Source organism: Scyliorhinus canicula, chromosome 6 (genome assembly GCF_902713615.1).
Source record: "Scyliorhinus canicula chromosome 6, sScyCan1.1, whole genome shotgun sequence".
Lineage (NCBI taxonomy): Eukaryota > Metazoa > Chordata > Chondrichthyes > Carcharhiniformes > Scyliorhinidae > Scyliorhinus > Scyliorhinus canicula.
Window position 1 is genome coordinate 204,325,791 of NC_052151.1, and position 6,000 is coordinate 204,331,790.

A 6,000-nucleotide genomic window follows, 5' to 3' on the forward strand; every position below is an offset into this window, starting at 1 on the left:
GGCTGTTAGCGTACGACGAGGTATGTAAAAGGGTCCGGAAGAGCATTGAGAGCTATCTGGACTTGAATGACACGGGTGAGGTGCAGGGGGGGATGGTCTGGGAGGCCCTGAAGGCAGTGATCAGGGGAGAGCTGATCTCCATAAGGGCGCACAGAGAAAGAACGGAGAGGCAGGAGAGGGAGAGGCTGGTGGGGGAGCTATTGGAAGTGGATAGGAGATATGCGGAGGCACCAGAGGAGGGGCTGCTGGGAGAACGGCGCAGCCTGCAGGTCAAGTTCGACCTGCTGACCACCAGGAAGGCAGAGACGCAGTGGAGAAGGGCACAGGGCGCGGTCTATGAGTATGGGGAAAAGGCGAGCAGGATGCTGGCACACCAGCTTCGCAAACGAGATGCGGCTAGGGAGATTGGGGGAGTGAAGGAGAGGGGCAGGAAGGTAGTGCAGAAGGGGCAAGAAGTGAATGGGGTCTTCAGGGATTTTTACAAGGAGTTGTATCGGTCTGAGCCGCCGACGAGGAGAGGGGGAATGGAGGACTTCCTAAACAAATTGAGGTTCCCAAGGGTCCAGGAGGGGCTGGTAGAAGGGCTGGGGGCGCCAATAGGGCTAGAGGAGCTAGTCAAGGGAATAGGTCAGATGCAAGCGGGGAAGGCGCCGGGGCCAGATGGGTTCCCGGTGGAATTCTACAAGAAATATGTGGACTTGGTGGGACCGGTACTGGTACGAGCCTTTAATGAGGCGCGAGAGGGGGGGGTTCTGCCCCCGACAATGTCGCAGGCTCTGATCTCCCTGATATTGAAGCGGGATAAAGACCCCGTGCAGTGCGGGTCCTACAGGCCTATCTCGCTTCTGAACGTGGATGCCAAGTTGCTGGCAAAGATCCTGGCAGCTAGAATAGAGGATTGTGTGCCAGGGGTAATCCATGAGGACCAGACAGGGTTCGTGAAGGGGCGGCAGCTCAACACGAACGTGCGGAGATTGCTGAATGTAATTATGATGCCGGCAGTGGAGGGGGAGGCTGAGATAGTGGTAGCGCTGGATGCGGAGAAGGCATTCGATAGGGTGGAGTGGGAGTACCTGTGGGAGACGTTGGAACGGTTTGGGTTTGGGGAAGGGTTTATTAAGTGGGTGAAGTTGCTCTACTCGGCCCCGACGGCGAGTGTAGTGACAAACGGGAGGAGGTCGGAGTATTTCGGGCTCCACCGAGGGACCAGGCAGGGATGTCCCCTATCCCCCCTACTTTTCACACTGGCGATTGAACCGTTGGCGATGGCACTGAGGGGATCGGGGGGGTGGAGAGGACTGACTAGGGGAGGGGAGGAACATCGAGTATCGCTGTATGCGGATGATCTACTGCTGTACGTGGCAGACCCAGAAGGGGGAATGCCGGAGATAATGGAACTATTAGCAGAGTTTGGGGACTTTTCGGGGTACAAACTAATTTGGGCAAAAGCGAGGTTTTTGTGATACACCCGGGGGATCAGGGAGAGGGTATTGGGAGACTCCCCTTCAAGCGAGCAGGAAAGAGCTTTAGGTACTTAGGGGTGCAGGTGGCAAGGAACTGGGGGACCCTCCACAAGTTGAACTTTTCCAGGCTGGTGGAACAGATGGAGGAGGAATTTAAGAGGTGGGACATGGTACCGTTGTCGCTGGCGGGGAGGGTGCAGTCAATCAAAATGACGGTCCTCCCAAGGTTCTTGTTTTTATTTCAGTGCTTGCCCATCTTCCTCCCTAGGGCCTTCTTCAAAAAGGTGACGAGTAGCATCATGAGCTATGTGTGGGCGCATGGCACCCCAAGGGTGAGAAGGGTCTTTTTGGAGCGGAGTAGGGACAGTGGAGGGCTGGCACTACCCAATCTCTCGGGGTATTACTGGGCGGCAAATGTGTCAATGGTGCGCAAGTGGATGATGGAAGGGGAGGGGGCAGCTTGGAAACGAATGGAGAGGGCGTCCTGTGGCAACACAAGCCTGGGGGCCCTAGTAACGGCACCATGGCCGCTCCCCCCCACGAGGTACACCACGAGCCCGGTGGTGGCGGCCACCCTCAAGATATGGGGGCAGTGGAGGTGACACAGGGGGGAAATGGGAGGTCTGTTGGCGGCGCCAATAAGAGGGAACCACAGATTCATCCCGGGGAACATCGACGGGGGAATTTCAGAGCTGGTACAGGGTGGGCATACGGCAGCTGAAGGACCTGTTTATAGAGGGGAGGTTTGCGAGCCTGGGAGGGCTGGAGGAGAAGTTTGAGCTCCCCCCGGGAAACATGTTCAGATATTTACAAGTGAAGGCATTTGCTAGGCGGCAGGTGGAGGGGTTCCCCCTGCTCCCCAGTAAGGGGGCGAGTGATAGGGTGCTCTCGGGGGTCTGGGTCGGAGGGGGGAAGATATCAGACATCTACAAGATAATGCAGGAGGCGGAAGAAGCATCAGGGGAGGAGCTGAAAGCCAAGTGGGAAGTGGAGCTGGGAGAGCAGATAGAAGACGGGACGTGGGCGGATGCACTGGAGAAGGTCAATTCTTCCTCCTCGTGTGCGAGGCTGAGCCTCATTCAATTTAAGGTGCTGCATAGAGCTCACATGACGGGGACAAGGATGAGCCGGTTCTTTGGGGTGGAGGACAGGTGTGTCAGATGTCTGGGAGGCCCAGCGAACTATGTGCATATGTTCTGGGCATGTCCGGTGCTGGAAGGGTTCTGGAAGGGGGTGGCAAGGACGGTGTCGAAGGTGGTGGGGTCCAGGGTCAAACCAGGATGGGGGCTTGCGATCTTTGGGGTCGGGGTTGAACCGGGGGTACAGGAGGCCAGGGAGGCCGGAATACTGGCCTTTGTGTCCCTAGAAGCTCGACGAAGGATATTAATTCAATGGAAGGACGCGAGGCCTCCAAGCGTTGAAACTTTGATTAACGATATGGCAAGCTATATTCAGCTAGAAAGGATCAAATTTGCCCTGAGAGGGTCGGTACAGGGATTCTCCAGGCGGTGGCAACCTTTCCTTGACTTTTTAGATCAGAGATAGGCGTACGGGGTCGTGGCAGCAGCAACGGGGGGGGGGGAGGGGAGGGGGGGAGGGGAAGGGGGGGGCAGCAATGGTCGTGGGGGGACATGCACGACTGTAACGCGGGCAAGTCTGCTCGCTGCTCATGTCTGAAACTGTAGGCTGCCTTGTTTGTTAACTTGTTGCTTGGGGGGGGGGAGGACTGGTGCGCGCGAGAGGGCGGGCGAGGGAGGGATATTTGCCTAGAGGGATTGTGTTGTAAATAATTTAAAAATTAGTAGGGGTAAATGTCTGTATGGAAAAACTCTTACAATAAAAAATTATTTTAAAAAAAAAGGGACTCTGCGCTACCGCAGCTGAGTCAATGTCCCCCACCAGCAACATTGGGCAGGTTGGATATTAACTTGTGAAAAGAGTTTTCCCGCATGGAATGTTCCGTTGGCCAGTGCGGGGATTGAACCCGCGACCTTGGCGTTATTAGCACCACGCTCTAACCATCTGAGCTAACCGGCCGCTGCGCATAACCGACTCGCGTGACCATGCCATTATGAAATTGATTCCAGTTGTGAACGGTGGACTCGTCTGACATGTGGCGTGCCTCATTGCAACGTTGCCTGGAGCAGATTTTCCTGAAAGATTGCAGTACCGCGGATTTAAGACCTTGTTCAGAGCGACGTGAATTGTGAGTAGTGTGCATTCGCTGTCGACGACGAAACTTTGGAGCACATGTTCGCGACACATAAATATAAAAGGACGACAGTTTTTCCCAACAAGCAGGCAGATATTTTCCAAAGGGCTTCAAGCAGTCAACGGGACGCAGCGAAGCAGCAGTTGAGCCCACATGCCGCACCAGCAACACTGGGGAGGTTGCCGAAACACGTGAGGCGCAGAGATCATTTCTTTGTGAGGATTTTTGGTTGGCCAGTACGGGGATCGAACCCGCGACCTTGGCGTTATTAGCACCACGCTCGCACCATCTGAGCTAACCGGCCATGCGCATGACACTCCCGAGTGTGACCGTTCCGATTCCAAATTCATTCCAGTCGTGCATGGAGAATTGATTATTTTTGCTGACTGATCGCGAACAAGCTCGATCGCCAGAATTTGCCTTTTGTCAATTCCACCTTTCAGTTTGCCCGCAAGTCATTAGGACTTCCTTTCCTCTAGAACTTTCTTCATGTTTCCAACTGACAAACTGCTCACCAGCACCTAGGCTGGCTGAGGCATTGTTGAACATATTCTTCCTGGAGCATAGCCCAATCTACCAACATTCTCCTCATCACATATCTCATGTATTCATCTTTCTGATCTCAATTTCCAGTAAACTATTGGCAGTGTTAATGTAAGCCCACATCTGACAGTAAATAATATTATTATTATTCCAGCACGGGATGTGCTACGGCTCACATTTCCAGTACAACAGACTTGTACCCAAATGCCTATGGACAGGTTTCTTCTTTGAAAGCGTAAAAGCAGCTGACCCTGTGAATTCAAAATTCAGTCTACATGTTACCGTGCCCAGGAACATGCACATAAAGTGCGTGCGGATGATTCAGAGAAGTCTCACAAGACCTTATAAAAGTCCAACAGGCTGATTTGAAATCCCGCATCACTTCACCTGATGAAGGGACGACGCTGCCAAAGCTTGTGATTTCAAATAAACATGTTGCACTTTAGGTTGGTGCTGTCACGTCTCTTTCTGTGTCCAGCGCCAGCATCTCCGCATCATACACATTCTTCGTAATTGCAGGACAGGCGTTCACATTAGGTCGAATAGACGGCTGCTGCCTGAGCACGAAAGGATCAAGAGCCTGCTGAATTTTAAATTGGGGGAAATGGTTCGGGCAGTTAAAAGTTAAGGTCATAAACCGGGAGATAATACGTCGCTTCTCAGTTGATCAGCAAACAAGTACACTTCTGGCCTTCAGGCATTTTGATCGTTCCAGACGTCTTCCAGTGTAATCAGCATCTCATTCGGAGTGTGTAGCACAGCTTTTTGAAAAAGGCATTTCGAAGCATCAAATGTCTTTGGCGTATCCTGCAACTGGTTGCATGTTAAACAATGGGAAAGTTGAAAGTGGCAGCATTTGAGCTAAATTAATGGCAAGAGGATCAGTGATTCGTGCAGAGCGCTGCTCATCTCTTCAATGCCGCAATTTCAAGGTATGCTGGCGTGACATGGTGCGGTGGCTATTTGCAAGACTGCCTTGAGGAGATGAGCCTGAAACATTGCAATGAAGTAGACGTAAGACACAGTTCAGAGCGACGTGTCATCTGCAGGCGTTCGCTGTTGAGTAGGAGACATTGGAACACATTGGTGGCACAGAAATGTAACAAAAGTTTTTCAGAACAAGCAGCAGATATTGTCCAAGAGGCGCCGGGCAGTTAAAAGGGACTCTGCGCTACCGCAGCTGAGTCAATGTCCCCCACCAGCAACATTGGGCAGGTTGGATATTAACTTGTGAAAAGAGTTTTTCCGCATGGAATGTTCCGTTGGCCAGTACGGGGATTGAACCCGCGACCTTGGCATTATTAGCACCACGCTCTAACCATCTGAGGTAACCGGCCGCTGCGCGTAACGAACTCGCGTGACCATGCCATTATGAAATTGATTCCAGTTGTGAACGGTGGACTCGTCTGACATGTGGCGTTGCTAATTGCAACGTTGCCTGGAGCAGATTTGCCTGAAAGATTGCAGTACCGCAATAAGATTCAAGACCTTGTTCAGAGCGACGTGAATTGTGAGTAGTGTGCATTCGCTGTCGACGACGAAACTTTGGAGCACATGTTCGCGACACATTTGTGGCACAGAAATATAAAAGGACGACAGTTTTTCCCAACAAGCAGGCAGATATTTTCCAAAGGGCTTCAAGCAGTCAACGGGACGCAGCGAAGCAGCAGTTGACTGCCGCATATGCCGCACCAGGCAGTTTGCCGAAACACGTGAGGCGCAGAGATAATTTCTTTGTGGGGATTTTTGGTTGGCCAGTGACGGGGATCGAACCCGCGACCT

The 6,000-nt window shown here is 52.6% G+C and overlaps 3 non-coding genes across 3 annotated transcripts; all 3 read right to left on the reverse strand.

The window, feature by feature from the left end:
- Nucleotides 1–3,426: 3,426 nt before the first annotated feature.
- Nucleotides 3,427–3,500, reverse strand: trnai-aau. The gene has a single exon. It is a non-coding gene; the product is annotated as a tRNA-Ile (tRNA).
- Nucleotides 3,501–3,905: 405 nt separating this feature from the next.
- trnai-aau lies at nucleotides 3,906–3,979 on the reverse strand. The gene has a single exon. It is a non-coding gene; the product is annotated as a tRNA-Ile (tRNA).
- A 1,502-nt stretch (nucleotides 3,980–5,481) lies between these two features.
- Nucleotides 5,482–5,555, reverse strand: trnai-aau. The gene has a single exon. It is a non-coding gene; the product is annotated as a tRNA-Ile (tRNA).
- Nucleotides 5,556–6,000: the final 445 nt, after the last annotated feature.